At 43.7% G+C, this 21025-nt stretch overlaps 1 protein-coding gene and 1 long non-coding RNA gene across 4 annotated transcripts in view; one reads left to right on the top strand and one right to left on the bottom strand.

Moving 5' to 3' along the window:
* Positions 1-19320, bottom strand: part of haus8 (HAUS augmin like complex subunit 8) — a 186068-nt gene extending 166748 nt beyond the window's left edge. The window contains exons 1-2 of one of the 2 annotated variants that reach the window (XM_087975994.1): positions 19178-19320; positions 10587-11326 (exon numbers count right to left, since the gene is read on the bottom strand). The gene's annotated coding sequence lies outside the window, so the exon portion shown is untranslated. The remainder of the gene's footprint in view (positions 1-10586; positions 11327-19177) is intronic. The other variant, XM_087975995.1, reaches the window with a different exon arrangement.
* The window catches only part of LOC122565419 (uncharacterized), a 40182-nt gene continuing 37353 nt past the window's right edge, over positions 18197-21025 (top strand). For both annotated transcript variants that reach the window (XR_006316167.2, XR_006316168.2), the window contains exons 1-2: positions 18197-18531; positions 18663-18717. This is a non-coding gene — a long non-coding RNA (uncharacterized LOC122565419). The remainder of the gene's footprint in view (positions 18532-18662; positions 18718-21025) is intronic.

Below are 21025 nucleotides of genomic sequence, written 5' to 3'. Positions count from 1 at the left end.
GCTGGAAAAGCGCAGCAGGCCAGGCAGCATCCAGGGAACAGGAGAATCGACGTTTCGGGCCCCGAAGAAGGGCTTATGCCCGAAACGTCGATTCTCCTGTTCCCTGGATACTGCCTGACCTGCTGCGCTGGTCCAGCAACACATTTTCAGTGTCATGATATGGTCTGGTGTAGCCTGCAGCAGCACTCTGGGGCTGTGTCATGCTGTGGTCTGGTGTAGATCGGAGCTGCACTGTGGGACAGTGTAATGGTGTGGTCTGGTGTAGCTCGGAGCAGCACTCTGTGGCAGAGTCATGGTGTAGTCTTGTGTAGCTCGGAGCAGCACTCTGAAGGCAGTGTCATGGTGTGGTCTGGTGTAGCTCAAAGCACACTCTTGGGGGCAGTGTCATGGTGTGGTCTGGTGTAGCTCAAAGCACACTCTTGGGGGCAGTGTCATGGTGTGGTCTGGTGTAGCTCGGAGCAGCACTCTGGGGCAGTGTCATGGTGTGGTCTGGTGTAGCTCAGAGCACACTCTGGGGGCAGTGTCATGGTGTGGTATGGTGTAGCCTGGAGCAGCACTCTGGGGCTGTGTCATGGTGTAGTCTTGTGTAGCTTGGGTCAGCACTCTGGGGCAGTGTCATGGTGTGGTCTGGTGTAGCCTGGAGCAGCACTCTGGGGCAGTGTCATGGTGCGGTCTGGTGTTGCTCAAGGCAGCACTCTGTGGCAGTGTCATTGTGTGGTCTTCTGAAGCCTGGAGCAGCACTCTGAGGCAGTGTCATGGTATGAGGAGAAAGTGAGGTCTGCAGATGCTGGAGATCAGAGCTGAAAATGTGTTGCTGGAAAAGCGCAGCAGGTCAGGCAGCATCCACGGAACAGGAGAATCGACGTTTCGGGCCCTGAAGAAGGGCTTATGCCCGAAACGTCGATTCTCCTGTTCCCTGGATGCTGCCTGACCTGCTGCGCTTTTCCAGCAACACATTTTCAGTGTCATGGTATGGTCTGGTGTAGCCTGCAGCAGCACTCTAGGATAGTGTCATGCTGTGGTCTGGTGTAGATCGGAGCTGCACTGTGGGACAGTGTAATGGTGTGGTCTGGTGTAGCTCGGAGCAGCACTCTGGGGGCAGTTTCATGGTGTGGTCTGGTGTAGCTCAGAGCACACTCTGGGGGCAGTGTCATGGTGTGGTCTGGTGTAGCTCGGAGCAGCACTCTGGGGCAGTGTCATGGTGTGGTCTGGTGTAGCTCGGACCAGCACTCTGGTACTTTGTCATGGTGTAGACTGGTGTAGCCTGCAGCAGCACTCTGGGGCAGTGTCATGGTGTGGTCTGGTGTAGCCTGGAGCAGCACTCTGGGGCAGTGTCATGGTGTGGTCTGGTGTAGCCTGGAGCAGCACTCTGGGGTAACGTCATGGTGTGGTCTTGTGTAGCTCGGGGCAGCACTCTGGGGCAGTGTCATGGTGTGGTCTGGTGTAGCCTGGAGCAGCACTCTGGCGCAGCCTGGAGCAGCACTCTGGGGCAGTGTCATGGTGTGGTCTGGTGTAGCTCGGAGCAGCACTCTGTGGCAGTGTCATTGTGTGGTCTTCTGAAGCCCAGAGCAGCACTCTGAGGCAGTGTCATGGTATGAGGAGAAAGTGAGGTCTGCAGATGCTGGAGATCAGAGCTGAAAATGTGTTGCTGGAAAAGCGCAGCAGGTCAGGCAGCATCCAGGGAACAGGAGAATCGACGTTTCGGGCATAAGCCCTTCTTCATGGCCCGAAACGTCGATTCTCCTGTTCCCTGGATGCTGCCTGACCTGCTGCGCTTGTCCAGCAACACATTTTCAGTGTCATGGTATGGTCTGGTGTAGCCTGCAGCAGCACTCTGGGGCTGTGTCATGCTGTGGTCTGGTGTAGATCGGAGCTGCACTCTGTGGCAGAGTCATGGTGTAGTCTTGTGTAGCTCGGAGCAGCATTCTGGGGGCAGTGTCATGGTGTGGTCTGGTGTAGCTCAGAGCATACTCTGGGGGCAGTGTCATGGTGTGGTATGGTGTAGCCTGGAGCAGCACTCTGGGGCTGTGTCATGGTGTAGTCTTGTGTAGCTCAGAGCAGCACTCTGGGGCAGTGTCATGGTGCAGTCTGGTGTTGCTCAAGGCAGCACTCTGTGGCAGTGTCATTGTGTGGTCTTCTGAAGCCTGGAGCAGCACTTTGAGGCAGTGTCATGGTATGAGGAGAAAGTGAGGTCTGCAGATGCTGGAGATCAGAGCTGAAAATGTGTTGCTGGAAAAGCGCAGCAGGTCAGGCAGCATCCAGGGAACAGGAGAATCGACGTTTCGGGCCCTGAAGAAGGGGTTATGCCCGAAACATCGATTCTCCTGTTCCCTGGATGCTGCCTGACCTGCTGCGCTTTTCTAGCATCACATTTTCAGTGTCATGGTGTGGTCTGGTGTAGCCTGCAGCAGCACTCTAGGACAGTGTCATGGTGTGGTCTGGTGTAACCTGGAGCAGCACTGTGGGGCTGTGTCATGGTGTGGTCTGGTGTAGATCGGAGCAGCACTCTGGGGCAGTGTCATGGTGTGGTCTGGTGTAACCTGGAGCAGCACTCTGGGGCTGTGTCATGCTGTGGTCTGGTGTAGATCGGAGCTGCACTCTGGGGCAGTGTAATGGTGTGGTATGGTGTAGCTCGGAGCAGCACTCTGGGGCAGTGTCATGGTGCGGTCTGGTGTAGCTCGGAGCAGCACTCTGGGGCTGTGTCATGGTATAGTCTTGTGTAGCTCGGAGCAGCACTCTGGGGCAGTGTCATGGTATAGTCTTGTGTAGCTCGGAGCAGCACTCTGGGGGCAGTGTCATGGTGCGGTCTGGTGTAGCTCGGAGCACACTCTGGGGGCAGTGTCATGGTGTGGTATGGTGTAGTCATGGAGCAGCACTCTGTCTGGTAAAGACAGAGTTGCGAAAGTGATTCCTAATAAAGGGCTTTTGAAGGTATACTTTTCAGAAAATACTTTTCACTGTATTTTATATTGAACACGTGACAGTAAATGGTTCAATTCAATTCAATTAATGTCGCACAATATGCATGTCTGCCCTTTTGCAAATTTGCTTAGCTGTGCAAAGCCAGCAATACAATTGTTTGCCAACTGTGACTATAATCTTTGTTCATCCACGGTTTTAACAAAAGAGAATAAGGAAACTTACTTTCTGAAGTAAAAGTGCATTCTGCACATTTACAGTCTCTCATGTTCATCATTTGCAAAAATCACCAATTGTAACATTCTCAAGGAACACCTGCCCTCTGAAAAGTGGGACTTTGCTGTGTGCGCTCTATTTGATCTGAACAGGAGCAAGACCGAGGAGGGATTTGTCAAAAGGACAAAGATTTTGAATAATGGCAAAATACTGCCATTAAAATCTGAAATCTGAACAGAAAGCACTGGAGAAACTCAGCAGGTCAGGCAATATCTGTGGAAAGAGAAACAGAGTGAGCATTTTGAGTCTGGTTTGATTCTTCATTGGAACTGATTTTGAATGCTTCCTTTTTGAAAGCCTCTTGCTCCCTAACATCAATTAATAATAGGAGTAACCAAAATGGAAAAATTGTGCAAATTAATTTTTAAAAGCATGTAACAACATTAAAAACTATGCTATATAAAATCTGGCAAATGCTGGCTAACAAAAAGACACATTATCTCCTCATGGAATATAGCAAACAGGTTGTAAAAGATCAAGTGAAAGTAATACAGGGGTGAAAATGCCATCCACTGGAGTTTTATTTTGAAGTTTGTTTTGTTACTTTTTTAATTCAATAAAAAAAGTAGATTCCTCCCTACAACTGTGTTGCACTGATAGTGCTCCATTCAGCGATCAACTCCCTATATTTTGCTTTTGTCTCTGTGTAAATGTCAAGTCAAATTGGATGAAGAGAGCTTAATTTCTAGCTGCTAAGGCACTGCTCCAGTCACGCAATACACCTACAGGGAATTTATATACTCTTAAAAGGGCTTGCTAGTTGTAAAAACACAATAAGAACCTTCTTTGAATGACTCATTATAAAGAAAAGCTGTAAATGGAAAGAGAGTAAAACAAATAATGATATAAATGGTTGAATAATGGATGGGTGATGCTGGATAATCTGACTTAATGGAACCTGGCTTTAATCATTTGCACGCTTTTATGGCTGTCTTGTGTACAAAGAGAAAATCACTCATTGGGAAACAATGAAAACAGAACTCTATTTCATATATTGTTTGGAGGAGAATTCTGCCATTTCATCGACTCCAGTTCACTTCTTTGTGGAAATGTATGCTATTGTTTTCTCCTCCCACTCCTCCAATAAAACTAATGACCTTTAACAGGATTCAAATCCACTGAGTATTTAGCTCAACTTGATTCATGGATCGTCCACTGTGTCACCTGATGGCTATTCAAACTTGAAAGCAATCCTGAACTCAATCCTGTTGTCCCCAACATCCAGATTCATTTTCAACGGTAGGCCAATGGATCAGAAGAGAAAATGAGGTCTGCAGATGCTGGAGATCAGAGATGGAAATGTGTTGCTGGAGAAGCGCAGCAGGTCAGGCAGCATCTAGGGAACAGCAGAATCGACGTTTCGGGCATTAGCCCTTCCTGAAGAAGGGCTGACCTGCTGCGCTTCTCCAGCAACACATTTCCATCAATGGATCAGAATCAAACCCTGGCTAATCTTACCCTTTCCCAAATCAAACATGTTAAAGTCTTATTGATGCCAAACCACCAAGACCCACAAACACTCAGAAACTTCTGGGAATCTTCCCTTTATATCACCAGAAATTGGATTAGAACTAGTTATCCAACACGGAAATGGGATGCCATGTTCACTTGCCTGATACACCCTCACTCATATATCTGGAAAATTCAACTGCACCATTGCTATATAATATAAAACAGGATATACAATTACCTTTACTTTGCTAGGATTGGAAAATAGACCTATCTTTATACTGTAGTATTTGACCCTCTCCTATTTAGTGACATGAATATGAATTCATTCTTCCCCTTAGGTCCTTACTTTATTTATGCATTCATGGGATGTGGGCATTGCTGGCTAGGCCTGCAGTTACTATCTATTTTTAATTGCCCAGAGGATACTTAAGAGTCAACCACATTGCTGTCCAGACAAGGGTAGCAGATTTCCATTCCTAAAAGGCATGAGTAAACTAAGCGGGTGTTCACAATGATGGTCACATGGTCATAATTAAGTTAGCTTTTAATTACAAATTTTTATCAAATTTAACTTACACTATCTGCTTTGGTGGATCTGAACCTATGTCCCGAGGGCTTGAGCATGGGGTTCCAGGTTAGTAGTCCAGTGACGTTACCATTACATAACTGTCTTCCTTGTTTAGGTTATTCAGCTCTTTCCATTACATGTTCATGTCACAAACCCTTTCAACACAATTTTCCGACACTCATTGACAAATGCATAAAGTCAGTGCCATGGTTCATTATCAGAAGCCATTGATTTGGAACGAGCAACACTTCTCTGTTATTTGATGTCTTTTGCCTGGGTTTGGATGCTAACCAGACTGCAGCCAACAGTTCAAGTACAATGCCCTGGCTTCAGCAACTCAGTATCCAACCCCTCAAAGCAGCTGCCACAGTTTGGCAATGCAGCATCAAGTGTCAAGTGACCATCAACAACAGCATACATTTATATAGCACCTACAACACAATAAACCATCTCAAGGCACCTCACAAGCTACAAAAACAAGAGCATCTGAAAGGAGAGGAGTGTGGGACAGAGAGGATAGAAACGGGTGGGGGTGAACCAGATAGGTATCCGTAGTTGAGGAAGCCAGTGTGATTTCAACAGGACATTAATTAATGATGGGGCAGCCTCACGGACATAGGCAAGATTCCTGTTCCCATTTGTCATGATATTTCTTTGCCCAGGCCAAGGGTGCTGGAGGGCAGTTGTAGAACAAGCAAGTGGTGGATGACATGGTGGGGGTGTCACTAGGTTAGTATCCAGAGGCGCTATCGATATGAGTTCAAATGGCACCTTGGCAGCTGTTGGAATTTAGATTTGTTTAATTAACAAAAACTAGTCTTATGTGACCATTAAGTCATTGTGACTACCTGGTTCAGTGACGTCCTTCAGGGCTGCTGTCTTTAACCAGTCTAGCCTACATGTACATAGCCTCCTGCACAGCAATGTGGATGACACTTAATCATCTCCCGGAGGTCTGGCAGATCCCTCTGAGTCCAAGGGCAATTAGAGTTGAGCAACAAATGCTGGCGTTGCCAATGATACCCACAAAAGAATAAAGAAACACAAACTCTAGTCTGTACCGGAAGTGCTTTGTTTATTTATTGAACTAATGTTGTGCATTGTAAGTTACATTTGCTATTAATATCACAATTATTGGACTGAAGTATTTTGAAATAAAATTAAGAACTTCTTATACAGCACCTTCCACAGCCTCAGGCTAATAAAGTGCTTTCCAGACCATTATGTATTTTGGGACAGCTATTATATAGGAAACCTCAGCAGTCAGATTTTGCACAACAAAACTTCATCTAACAAAATGTGTTGACTACCTGTTTTATTGATGATAATTGAAAGATAAATATTAACCAGAACATCAATTCTTTCTTCTAACAGACTGTGTCTTGGGATGCCTTTGACATCCATCCAAGTGTGCAGACAGGGATTCGGCTAACATTACAACCAAAAAAACACTTCTAACAGTGCAGCACTGAGCTGAAGTATCACTTTAGATTCTTGTGCTCAAGTCTCTAGTGGGATTTGAACCTATGTCCTTCTGATTCAGAGCAAAGATGTTATCCATGGAAAGTCAGCAAACAGTTCTCTAACTTTAGGCTGTATTTTACAAGGGGTGCTGTATTCCCCAACCCTCTCTGGAAGATCAGCAGTCAGCCCACCCACCTGAAACCCATTTACTTCATATCCTTGAATGGAAGCAGCCTTCATTGTTTGAGAGTGAGACATGATGTATTCAAATGCAGCTCTCCAGTGTAATGTCTGACACCTCCAGACTGCCCTCTTTCTGCTATTAATGTCAGAGTCACATCATCACGATTTTCATGAATCTCATTATACTTCAGTGAGCATATCTTCCCAAAGGGGGCAACCCCTATCCTTCCTTCCCAACAGTAGCCAAAACTATGAAAGCTCCCAGACTGCCTGCCTGCCTTGCCTCTGTTGCCTGTCTCTCCAAACACCTGAATGACTGATCAGACATTATAAGAAATAGGAAATGGAGTAGGCCATTCGGCCCTTTGAGTTTGCTCTGCCATTCAAAAGGATTGTGACTGATTTAATATTCCTCATGTCCACTTTCCTGCTCTGACCCCAACAATCCTTGATTCCCCAGCTGATCAAGCATCTATCTCAGCTTTAACAAGGGCTCTGACCCACACCTCTCTGTGGCAAGGAGTTTCAAAGATTGACAACCCTCTGAGAGACGAAATTCCTCTTCATCACAGTCTTACATTCGGAGACTATGCCATCTGGTCCTACACTCTCCCATGAGGGGGAGCATTCTATCAATACTTACCTTGTCAAGCCCTTTAAGAATCCTATGTTTCCATGAGATCTCATTCTTCTAAACTCACATGAATAGTGTCCCAACCTATTTAGCCTTTACTCCTGAGACAATCCCTCCATGCCAGGGGTCATCCTCATGAACTTTCGCTAAACTGGCTCCAGTGAAATGATTTCTGTCCATAAATAAGGGGACCAAACCTGTTCACAGTACTCCAGATGTGGTCTCACCAGTACCTTGTATAGTTGCAGTAAGACTTGCCTACTCTAATACTCCAACCCCCTTGAAATAAGGACTCACATTCTATTTGCCTTCCTGATTTCCTGTGTGCTAGTTTTCTGTGCTTCCTTTACAAGGAACCCCCAAATTCCCTTTGTGTGGCAGCTTTCTGCAGTTTTTCTCCATTTAAATAATACCCTGTTCTTTTGATCTCACTTCCAAAACAAACATGACATTTTCCCACATCGTATGCCATTTGCCAACATCTGCCCATTCACCTAACCTATCAATACCTCTGTGTAAAAAGTTTATATCCCCCTCACAACTTGGCTTTCCACCTATTTTTGTGAAATCCAGAAATTTAGCCATAGTAGATTTGTTTCCTTCTCCAAGTTAGTAATATATATAGTGACCAGTTGTAGTTCCACTATTGATCCCTGTGGAATACCCACTGGTCACAAATCGCCAACCCAAAATGAAATCATTATTCCCACTCATTGTTTCCTGCCTTTTAGCCAATCCTCCATCTGCACCAATAAACTACCTCTTGTGACTTAGCCTTTTATGAGATGCCTTGTTGAACACCTTAAGAAAATCCACATCTACTGGTTTCTCCTCTCTCCACTCTTATTGATACTTCCTTGAAAAACTTGACTAAATTAGTCAGACATGACTTCCCTTTCACAGAGTCTTGCTGACTCTGCTTGATTAGATTATGATTTTCCAACCATGCTGTCTAACTTCCTTAATAGTTGACTCATCCTCATGATGAAGATCCAGTACATTCATTCCCAAGATTTACTGTTTTTTCCACTAAGGGATGTATATTAATATTCCCAATACAGACCAGACCAGACCAGGTGAAGGTGGCAGAGCTTTTTCCCTAAAGGGTGTAAGAGAACTAGATTAATTTTTACAACTACTGATAATAGTTTCACGATCACCATTATTGAAGAGAGCTTTCAATTCCAAATCTATTAATTGAATTGAATTCAAATCCCAACTGCCATGAGGGGATTTGAACCCATGTTCCCAGAGCAAGAGCTTTGGCTATGGATCACTAGACCAGTGATAGTATGACTACACCACCACCCTCCTCATTTACAGGTTCAGCTCCAAATATACATTTGTTGTTAGAAATAACACTGTTACAATGTTGGGTATAATTCTCGCATTTATATAGCATCTTCTCACATGCTAAGGAATTTCCAAAACACTCTACAGCCCATGAAATACAGTACTTTTGAAGTTTACTTACTGTTGTAATGTGGGGAGTGTGACAGCCAATTTAAGCACAGCAAGATGCCACCAGCAACAAGATAATGATGGCTGAATAATCTAATATAATGGTGTTGGTTGAAGGATTAATACTGGTCCTGATGAAGGGTTTATACCTGAAACGTTGATTCACTTGCTCCTCAGATGCAGCCTGATCTGCTGTGCTTTTGCAGCACCACACTCTCGCCCCTCAATACTGGTCATGCCAATGATGTTTTGATTGTGGTAATATTATGGAACACTGAGTATAGCCTCACAATCTGACAGAAAATATCCACACTCACAATGATGGAACAGCCATTCCTAAATGAATGTCTCCACCAATGGGATCCATTTCCTTTTTGACTGCTCAGTTCCAATCACGTCAGTTTTGAAACACAGTACCAGATAAATACATAGCACCACACACAAGGAACTGAGAGGAGACACGGAAGGCGACAATGAAAGAGAACTAGATTAACATCAGTATGGATGCACTCATAAACACAAGGAACACTTTAGCAATTCTGTAACTTGAACTGTGTGCATTAACACAGTTTGACTGTACTTAACATGATTGAATCTGTGTGGATCCAAACTGCAAATTTCCCTTTCTCCTGATTCAGCCTTTTGTAGAATTTCTCTTTCATTCTCCTTCAACCACTGCTGATTAAAATTATATTTGATTGTTCTACCCTTGAAATGGCCTGAAACAGCAACATTACCACAAGCCCACATTTAGTCAAAAATTCTATATCTCCCTTTATGATCTGTGGGAATGGGATTTTCAATCAGCAACTGAGAGAATTGCTCGTTTGAACAGGATTAATTTGCAGAAATTTCATTAGGACCATTGTCACAGGGATTTCAGCAAATGTAATGACATACACAATCTTAATCCTGCATCCCCTTAAACAGTGAAAAGATTCAATTAGTAATTATAGATTCTGTAATTTTAAACTTGAGTGGCACCTGGAGGCAAGATTTTGATCATACCACTAAAGACAGAATCTGCATTTCCAAAACACCCTTCGCATGATTCCAAAGCCACTCACACCCAAGCAATCAGTTGCTGGAGTTCTGCAGGTAAAGGTGGAGCCAAATTGTGCACAGCACAATCCAAAGCAGAGATTTCGAGTTTGATGTAGGCTCCCATGATAGTGAAAGAAAATGCGACAAGGATACTCTGAGGGTTCACTCAGAAGGTTAGATTAGATTAGATTCCCTACAGTGTGGAAACAGGCCCTTCGGCCCAACAAGTGCACACCGACCCTCCGAAAATTAACCCACCCAGACCCAGTTCTAGTGTCAATGTCTGGTTCACCCAGAATCACTGTGCCAGATACCACCCCCCCCAAACAAAAATGTTACAACTTCCTTCAAAAGCAAGCATGTATCAGAGACAGGGCAAACATGGGGGAAGATACCAACTCATCCCAAACTCAATCTTCTGCTGTATCCTGTCCTATTTTCAGCAAGGTCAAAAATCACATAACACCAGGTTGTAGTCCAATGGATTTATTTGAAATCACAAGCTTTCGCAGCACGCCCCTTTATCAGCTGCAGTATGAGAGAGGGAAGGAATACTGACACAGAATTTATAAGCAGAAAAGTTACCTTATCAGCAGGAATGGAAATCAAGCTTTGTAGTCACTGACCCACTCACTGGAACGGCAGCACAGTGGCTCAGTGGTTAGCACTGCTGCCTCACAGCACCAGGATCCCAGGTTCGATTCCACCCTCAGGCGATCGTCAGTGTGGAATTTGCATGTTCTCCCCATATCTGTGTGGGTTTCCTCTGGGTGCTCCAGTTTCCTCCTACAGTCCAAAGATGTACAGTTCAGGTGAATTGGCCATGCTAAATTGCCCATAGTGCTATGGTGCATTAGTCAGTGGGAAATGGGTCTGGGTGGGTTACTCTTCAGAGGGTCGGTGTGGACTGGTTGGGCCGAACTCTAAAACTCTACCGAACACCACAGCTAATGGACAGGGTCTTCTTTGCCTCAAAGGGTAAATGCATGAAATGGGTGCCAGTCCCTAGTTGCAAAGTATCCTGGCAGCAACATTGCAACGTAAGGTGCGAGTGAGCTCCAAACTTCATCACTGAAGTGCCGAACTATATTCCGAGTTAGTCCGAGATGAATCATGATGATGTGGTGAGACCACTTCTTTGCCAATGCCAACCTCTGTGAATGAAGGATGTGAATGGTCACTGTCCATGGAATGTGCCCTGAGATACTGGGGAATGTTGACCCAGGTAGATGCCTGGGGATGACACCAGCAAGCTACAGCTGCCAATTACCTGTCCAGGAATTTGTATTGGGAATTGTTTTCATCTGTACTGGGAAATTGACAAGCTAAATGTAAATTAGGTAATATTAGGGAATAATGAGAAGTTAATACATGAAAATAGGCTTTTGCTGCACTCTAGCAAGAGTCTCATCTAGCCATTAAAAAGGTCAGCAGAAAATTGGACTTTATTTTCTTGGTATTGAAAATCTGATTTTTTTTAAATTCTCACAGTGTTTTCCCAACTGTCTCAGCATTGCCCACATCATTCAGAGTCTGTGAAACTTCTGTTTCTTGTTCTTTTGCTAATTACCTTAAATCTGCGCTTGTTATTGGTTCACTATTTACACAATCCTCCCTTGTGGAATAGTTCAAAATAGCAGAAAGATTCACATACTGATTAACAGTAAATATTTCTCCCAAAGCCATACCTACTTTTAAAGCAGGCAATAGAGTATTAATCCTTTATGAGAGAGTTATGGGATTGCACGCTAAGATGATAATATCTTGAGTTACATTAATACAGATTTTTCACAATTGGTTGTAAGAAGCTAGCTAATTGTGTTTTTAAAATTAAAATCCTTCCTTGGAAGGTAGAATCACTGGCACGACCAGTATTGATTGTCTGTTCCCATTTGTCCATTTGCTGACTGGCTTGCCTATTTCAGAGGGCAGTTAAGGGTCATTCTGGTGAGGCTGACAGATTTCACTTTCCTCAGTGGATCAGCGGCAAGGTGGCTCAGTGGTTAGCACTGCTGCCACATGGCATCAGGCACATGGTTTGATTTCACCCTGGGTGACTGTCTGTGTTGAGTTTGGACCATCTCCCAGTGTCTATGTGGGTTAACTCTGAGTGTCCGGTTTCATCCCACAGTGCAAAGATGTGCAGTTTAGGTGGATTGGCCATGCTACATTGCCCATAATGTCCTGGGCTGTGGAGGCTATGTGGATTAGCCATAGGAAATGCAGGGTTACAGGAATAAGGTGGGGGGGAGTGGGGGGGGGCGCTATTTGGTTTGGGTGGGATGCTCTTCACAGGGTTGGTGTGGGCTGGATGGGCAAAATGGCCTGTTTCAAGATTAGAGTGGTGCTGGAAAAGCAGAGCAGGTCAGGCAGCATCCGAGGAGCAGGAAAATCAATGTTTCGTGCAAAAGCTCTTCTTCATTCCTGATGAAGGGCTTTTGCCCGAAACATTGGTTTTCCTGCCCCTTGGATGCTGCCTGACCTGCTCTGCTTTTCCAGCAACACTCTAATCTTGACTCTGATCTCCAGCATCTGCAGTCTTCACTTTTGCCCAAATGGCCTGTTTCCACACTGCACTGATCCTAAGTGAAGTAGGACCAACTGGTTTGGTAACAATAATTTTGCAGACACCATTATGTAGACTAATGTTCAATTTCAGGTAAAAACAATGACTGCAGACGCTGGAAACCAGAGTCTAGATTAGAGTGGTGCTGGAAAAGCAGAGCAGTTCATGCAGCATCCAATGTTCAATTTCAGACTTATTTAATTTAACTACCATGGTTGAACCTGTGCTTTCAGGATATTATCCTGTGCCTTCAGATTACTAGTCAAATAATAGTGCTGTTAACGCCACTGTCCCCCTCCAAAGTGGTCAGTGATATTTATTGCAAATTTAGTGTCCAAAGAAACTGGTTTAACCATGTTTCCCGAACACTCAAAGAGGATTTCAGCATTCAGACTCTGTGGACCTAGGTTAGGGAGCATGAAGAAAAAAATCATCCAAAATACATTATCCAATTACCTCACTATTGGAAAGATAATACGTGGATGCCATAAGGAACTGAATAACAGTCAGCTGTGATGCCAGACAAATAGGAAGCACCTAAGTGAGGCACTGGGATGTGACAGCATGCCGAGATCACATCACTGTAGGAGTCAGTGATTTCAATTTCAAAGTAGGGAATAATCACATTAAATACATAAAGAAAGCTGCTTAGAAATTAACATTTTTCATAGGTCTCAGAGGATCTTGACTTACATCCCATTCCTTTAAAAATCACCCCAATTCTAAGACAAAAACTAACCAGAGTGTGAAGCTTATGGATAGGGCTAACATGACAAGTGAGTGCTGATAATGAACAGCAGCTAAACTCCTACCTCTTGATCTGAAAGGCACCATGAATGGATTCATTTAGAAAGACAGACATGGAGTAGGAAATTTGGGTCATTAGTTCCAGATTGCTAATGGCATGCTCAGATTGCTCTGTGCATGTGTGTCAATTGCTGGTGCCCTCTCTGAAAGTGACAAAAGGTTAGTGTCTCAACTCCACTGCCAACTTGGGAATGTGAATTTATTGCCTACTTCTACGATATGGCAAATCCACACATTGGTTGTTCCTGTTGAGCTAAGAGCAAAGGTAAGTTAGTAATCCAAATTAAAATTCTAATTCAGGTGCTTATGCAGCAGCGAGATTGCAAAGTGTAGAATATTGATCAATCATGCAGCCTAGCAAATCCACTCCTACCCATGGGTCCCTGCCAGACACCTAGCTCAGGCATGGATTCGATTGCACCCATTAAACTCTTGTGTGGAAATGATTCTGCAAAATTTTTCCCTGGAACACTTTCCCAAGGGTGAATGATCGGTGTTGTCCTGTGATTGTGAAGAGATTAGGCAGGCTTGATCATTTGGGTGTGGCTACCTCATCAGAGCAGACAAATTCTCTGGCTGACTGAAATATACTTTTTTTTTAATCTTTGCAAAATACCTCCACAGAGGCCAGTATCCTGTCACCCTTTATTTACACGTGCATAGTACTTGACACTGGTCAAGCCTATTCAGAGCCAGCTCTCAGAGTGAACAGAATCTCTGACGCTCCTGTTTATATCTGTCAGCCAGGGCTCTCTGATTAGACCAGGTTAACAATCCCAATCAGGAAATCCATATTCTATGAGGTCCACCTGACTGACCTCATTACAATCACTACACTTTGTACCAGTATTGCAGCTCCAGCTTGTTTGTTTTTTTTAATCCAGGGCCTTGGATTTCATCCAAAACATATCATATAATTTGCACTTCCAACTCTGGTTTCTTAAGCACCCCTATTTTATTTTCTCCACCATTCGTTGCCATACTTTCGGCTACCTAGGCCTCATATTCTGGAATTCGCTTCCCAAATCTTTCAATCTCTATACCTCACTTCCTTCTTTTAAAATACTTCTTAAAACCAACATCTTTGACTAAGGTTTTGACCTCCTTATGTGGCTCAGTGTTATACCGTTCTATCATATTCCTGTGAAATGCCTTGGGATATCTTATTATGTCCAAGGCAATCTATAAATATACATTACTGCTGCTATTAATTCTCAAATAAATGCACCTTTTTCACACAACTTGGCTCATCATTTTAAGTTCTTCTAGTCTTCAGTGCCCTGAACAGAGACATATGCCATTGTCACTGCATTGGGAATATGTTCCTTTATTAGCACTCAGTTTCTTGCGAAATGACTGTTCTGTGGTACCCCCCCTCAAATGATATTCATGAATGATCCTAGAGTCATGGAGTCATAGAGATGTACACATAGATACCTACCCTTCAGTCCAACTCGTCCATGCCAACCAGATATCCTATATTAATCTAGTTCCATTTGCCAGCATTTGGCCATATCACTCTAAACCCTTCCTATGTATATACCCAGCCAGATGCCTTTCGCACGTTGTCATTGTTCCAGCCATGTTCCCTTATTGCATGTATATCCAATATTCAGAAACTGTCTGGATTGTAGCCTTAACCCAACTCTTCTGACACAGAAGCTGCCATACCAGCCATGAAAAGGAGGCAGACCCTGGTCAGGTTGCCAAGTTAGGTTGGTGGGATTCATGGATTCCAGCCAGATGATGGAGTCGACATATCCTTGTTAGTACTGTTATGGCCAAAATGGGAGAATTGCTCTGTCTGTCTCAAATTCCACTATGCTGGAGATCAGAGTGAAGAGCGTGGTGCTGAAAAAGCACTTCAGGTCAAGCAGCATCCGAGAAGCAGGAGATTCGACATTTCAGGCAAATGCCCTTCATCAGGAATGTCAATTCTCCTGGTCCTCAGATGCTGCCTGACCTGCTGTGCTTTTCCAGCTCCACATTCTCAACTCAAATTCCACCATGCCATAGGTCACAACATAAATCAATTGTTTCACTTAGCTCCTAACATAACTTTCTCTACATATAGCACAGACTAACAAGATCCATTGACCAGGTTTCTTTCTTAAACAAAACAAAAATTATGAACAAAACTAATTTAATGAAGATGCAAAAGCTGGTCAATACAGAGTTTTGAATAGGAAATTTTAATTGTTTATCTCTCTAAATAACCCAGAACATCATCGTTGGCAATCACTTGCCAACAAGTATGATTGTCCACCTAGGAAATTCGGTGTCCCTGGACATAGCTTCTGTGGTTCTTTTGAGGCCAATGAGCCCAAACATAGAGCCTCATATCTGACCACACTTTGACATGTTTCCAAACATTGGCCAGCATCTTATCTGAGCCTGAATCTGCTCTTGCTGCATTGAAGAGCAATGGTATAGAAATTTCAAATTTATTAGCCTTCCGCAAATGGACCCAGCTCAGTAAGATTTAGTTTGGATGAAGAAACCACATCAATCCATTCATCCTCTGGATGTGCCATTTAACACATGCTTAGTCTTGGTTTACTGGCTCAACCAGACTATTACATTTCTGTCAACTCTGACAGCCTTAAATCTGAAATCACATGATCTGGTGTGATTCCAGAAACCACAGATTTGTAAATTAGGATGACTCGATGAAGTAGCAAGCTAAATTTTAGTAAGGTTCTGTGCCTGTCCTAAGCACATATGCAAATATTAAATAGGTTTACTCTTCCATCAAAACAGATCTTTCCAATGTTCTGTATCTGTTAGGAGGTGGGTGAAAGCTTTTAAAGGATAAAGCTCCATGAAAGCCTTGTTGTGCCTCTTCCAATGTTCGCTCAATTCTCTTTAAAGTGCTGACTCATGTTGGTGCAGAGGTGCTGGATTGCTCAGTCAGGATCATGGCCATCTGCACACTCATTCAACAATCCAATGTCAGGGTGAGGCCAGGGAGAAGAGTTTAGGTAACTTAATCAAGTGCAGGAATCACAGTCTGAATTCTTTCTTTCCTGAAACTGAGAATGAAAGTGCCCACACTGTTACCCTGGAACAAGATTGGTTAACTGAATACAGATTGAAGATCTACCCTCGCATCAAGCTGGTCTGTATAACTGTGTCCCACACCAGACATTGAGTTTATCCAGTGAGTCATATAGATATGATTTGGAGATGCCGGTGTTGGACTGGGGTGTACAAAGTTAAAAATCACACAACACCAGGTTATAGTCCAACAGGTTTAATTGGAAGCACACTAGCTTTCGGAGTGACGCTCCTTCATCAGGTGATAGTGAGCGTCGCTCCGAAAGCTAGTGTGCTTCCAATTAAACCTATTGGACTATAACCTGGTGTTGTGTGATTTTTAACGTCATATAGATAGGTTTTGTCAGGGAAATAGTGGCACAGTGGTAATGTCACAGGATTGTGGAGGCAGATTCAAATCCCACAATAGCAGATGGTGAGTTTAAATTCAATTAATTAATCTGGAAGTGAGAGATGGTCTTGCAATGGTAACTATAAAACTATCATCGATTGTTGTGAATCCCATTTAGTTCACTAATGTCCTTTAGGAAGGAACCTCCACTATTGCTTACCTTGTCTTGACTGCTTTAGAAACCCATCCAATGCTCTTTGGGGAAGGAAATCTATTGTGCTTACCTGATTTGACCTCCTTGTGATTCTAGATACAAAACAATGTGGTGACACTGAACTGCCTTCTGAAATTACTGAGCTAGCCATTTGGATCAATTAGGGAAGAGCAAGAAATATTGGTCTTTCTTAGTGATGCCCACACCTTGTGAATGTAAGAAGACGGTTCACTCCTGGTCTTTTATCACTTTACTTACAGCTTAAAAACAAATTAAATTCCGCACTTTCTTCTGTTTACCACCACCTTTTCCAACTTCTGTATAACTGGGATTTCAGGTGAGTATGGCCATCCTGCACATTGGCTAAAATCAACATGTAGACCTGTCCGTACATCTGTTGTATTAAAACAATCATCACTGACTTTCTTACCTTTTGACTTAACCAATGTTCTACCAGCTTGCTCCCATTCTGTAACCTTTCACATAGATTCCCTACAGTATGGAAACAGGCCACTCGGCCCATACTGACCCCCCAAAGAGGATCCCACTCAGACCCCCCCCCAACATTTCCCATTCCTAATCTACTGATCCTACACATCCCTGGACACTAAGGGCAATTTAGATTGGCCAATCCATCTAACCTGCACATTTTTGGATTGTGTGAAGAAACCAGAGCACCCAGAAGAAACCCACATAGACACAGGGAGAGTGTGCAAACTTCACCCAAATAGTCACCTGAGAGTGGAATTGAACCTGGGTCACTGTTGCTGTGAGGCAGCAGTGCTAACCACTGAACCATCATGCTGCTTGGCGAAGGGGCAGTGTTTCGAAAGCTTGTGATTACAAATAAACCTGTTGGATTATAATTTGGTGACATGTGACTTCTGATGAATGTATCAAATGGTGAGCAGGCTGGAGGGGCTGAATGGCCTACTCCTTTCCTCATTCTTATACTTTTGTCATGGAGTAGACTACAGTGAGACACCTCTCTTGACCCTTTGCAGTCCTTGGGATATAGGGACCTATAGTGCTGTTTGGAAGGGAATTCCAGGATTTTAATCCAATGGCAGTGATGGGGAGGTAATATAATTCCAAGTCAAGGATAATGTGTGGCTTGGAGGAGAATTTACAGGAACCAACAACTTTCAAGGGTGGGGTGGTTGTGAATTTTATTAGACAGACAGGGTTAAAAGCAAGAGGGTTTTTTTCTTACTGAAAGATTGGGCCCATATGTTTTGATTGCAGCCGTGACCTATTTCCTCAAGGAATCTTGAGCAGTCTTTGATTTAAAAAAAGCACCCAACATCATAAACAAAATGATTGCGAGCCTCGGGTGCAGTGGGCGGCGGAGGTATAGCCTCTCCCTCTCAGTCTGGAGGCTAATTTGATTGCAACAAATAAGAGAGAGAGAGAGCAAAGTCTCCAAGGAACCGAAAGATCCTCTGCTTAATGGGACGGGAGCAGTGACCACCCATGCAGTGTGAGTGAAACCTTGTTGTTTGTTCTCTCTGTGTCTCCCTCCCATTTAATAAAATTCTCGCTGCTGCATTAACTGGTAAGTCAGTGACAGGTCACCGGTTTGCTGATATAAATGTAAGTCTATGTTTGTATTATGTAAATATGCTTTGAAGGCGCTGTTGATCAGTTCAGTCGGTTTTCACTGCATGGTTTTTGTCCTCATTCTAGGAAACCCCAGGATCTCCATAATATTTGGTTGCAGACGATTGAATGTATTTGGCAGGTAAGTTGCGTTTTTGGTTAAATAGAGTGTGGTGCTCCTTTATTTAACTTGTATTCTCCCTGGGTGGGACGCTAATAATTGGAGTATTATTATGCCGCAAACCATCCTTTTTCTCTCTCTCTCTCTTCCCTCGCATTATTATTATAAATGTACTGGACTCAAAACGCTGCTTAACTGGGAGATAGTGCGGGTTAATTATTCCGTGTTAGGTTAAAGCTGTCAGTTATTATACACCAGAATGCTCGGTAACCTACGCAAATATTGTCTTGTGAATCCCCCTCAGATGGGGAGCAGCATTTTCGAGTGTGGGACGTAAATTCATCAACTTGTACCTGGTGAGTGTTGAAGTTTTTCTGAGTTATTTGTATGTTTCTTGCCGCACGAGGTCTATTTGTACCATCACCCGCTGCTTTATAGCGCCGTCTTTTGTGACTTTTTAAAACGAGAAATTAATCTTTACCTTATCTTTAAAACATCATAAAAGGTCCCCATTCTCCGGAGAGTCCATACCATCACGGAACAACTTTCCCTAATTTGGAATCGAGTTTGTGGTCACTCATTTGATGCAATGCCCCTCCTGTCCAAAGGCTTGAGTCTTGCTCGAGTTTTTTTTTATTTTAAATATATTCTTCATTTCTGCTCTCTTTGGCTTTCCGTCAAGTTGACTTGTTGACATGACCGGGAGGATTAACCGGTTATTTGTCCATACATGGAGACTTCCTGTTTCATCTGACACCTACAAGCCCCAAGCAGGGACCATTGAGTAACAACGACTAAGGTCGAGAGCTGTGGGGCATTTCCTGATGTCCCTCTTTCTGGGTGCTGGTAGCATTGTGGCCAGCGTTTAGAACATAGCTAGCTTGACACTGAGCAAGGAGCAGAGCTGGTGGTATCTGTAGTGAGAGTGTGGGTTAAAAACCCATTACAACAGCTGGGGGAATGTTTTAATTCAATTCATAACCCTGGAATTGAAATCAGTTCTTGGCAAAAGGTGACGATTAAGATTTTTAAAAATTACTCATTCAGTTTGTGGGATGTGGTGTCACTGGCTGGGCCAGTGTTTATTGCCCGTCCCTAGTTGCCCTTGAGAAGGTGGTGGTGAGCTGCCTTCTTGATCCACTGCAGTCCACTTGTTGTGGGTTGACCTGCAGTGCCCTTTAAGGAGGGAATTCCAGGATTTTGACTCAGTGGCGATATGATTACAAGTGAGTGGCTTGGAGGGGAACGTGTAGATGGCAGTGTTCCCATGTATCTGCTGCCCTTGTCCTTCTAGATGGAAATGGTTGTGGGTTTGGAAGGTGCTGCCTAAGGAGCTTGTAGATGATAGTGGCATCAGTGCATACTGAAGATTGATGGTGGAGGGAATGGATGCTTGTGGGTATGGTGCCAATCAAGTAGGTTGCTTTGTCTTGGATGGTGTGTCAAGCTTCTTGTGAACATGACAAGAGTTTCTCATGCTTGCTATGAGTTTTTTAAAGATATTTACACCCAGAAAACCTGCCTTTTGTGGTTAAGCTACCAGCCACATAAAAGATCAGAAGAGGTTTTGGTTCCAAACAACTGGCTTTAAAAACCAGTATGTTTCCCAAAACACAAATATTCAGAGTTCAAAATCACTCCTGATCAGAAGCCAGTGGCTGCCTCTTTACAGGCAAACTTCAGATGTTCTTACCATGTATAGTCTGCATGCCTGACGCAAGACTTCCAAAACAAGCTCTCCAATCTGAGCTTTGTCACAGCAAGCAGTTACCAGGAGGGCAAAGGAAATGCTTCAAGGATATCCTCAAAGTTTCCCTGGAAGGATTACAGCATTGTTGTCCACTCATAGGAATCTCTTGCCCCTTAAGATTGACCAAACTGGAGAGGAATTGTGTGTGAAAGTGGCAAACATTTTGGGCAAATCCATCAGTTCCAGATGGAGTTAAATGCAAGCGACAGAAAGAGCCTCCCACTGGCTTTCTCCAGCAAAATACCGGCTCAAAATGTAGAACATAGAAAAATACAGCGCAGTACAGGCCCTTTGGCCCTCGATGTTGCGCTGATCCAAGCCCACCTAACCTACACTAGGTCCAGAATTAGATTGTTTAGTCACCTCGGGTCCTACAAATTCCAGTCTTGAAGGACAGCCTAAGACAGAGAAGAAGAATGGGATTTCCCAGTCTTGCTACAATTGCCAATGTGATGTACAAGACGGTAAAATTTATAGTTGGGACTCCATAGCTTCAGGACTGAATCCTCACCTTGTTCAATCAAACTTGCTGTGATACCCTTTGTAGTCAAGAGGTTGACCGGAAACTAATGCCAAGGC

Source organism: Chiloscyllium plagiosum, unplaced genomic scaffold, assembly GCF_037043375.1.
Source record: "Chiloscyllium plagiosum isolate Xiang-an unplaced genomic scaffold, Cpla_swu_hap1 HiC_scaffold_28, whole genome shotgun sequence".
NCBI classification, from domain to species: Eukaryota; Metazoa; Chordata; class Chondrichthyes; order Orectolobiformes; family Hemiscylliidae; genus Chiloscyllium; species Chiloscyllium plagiosum.
Note: the sequence above shows the minus strand (reverse complement) of the source record. Positions and strands in the feature narration are given on the sequence as shown.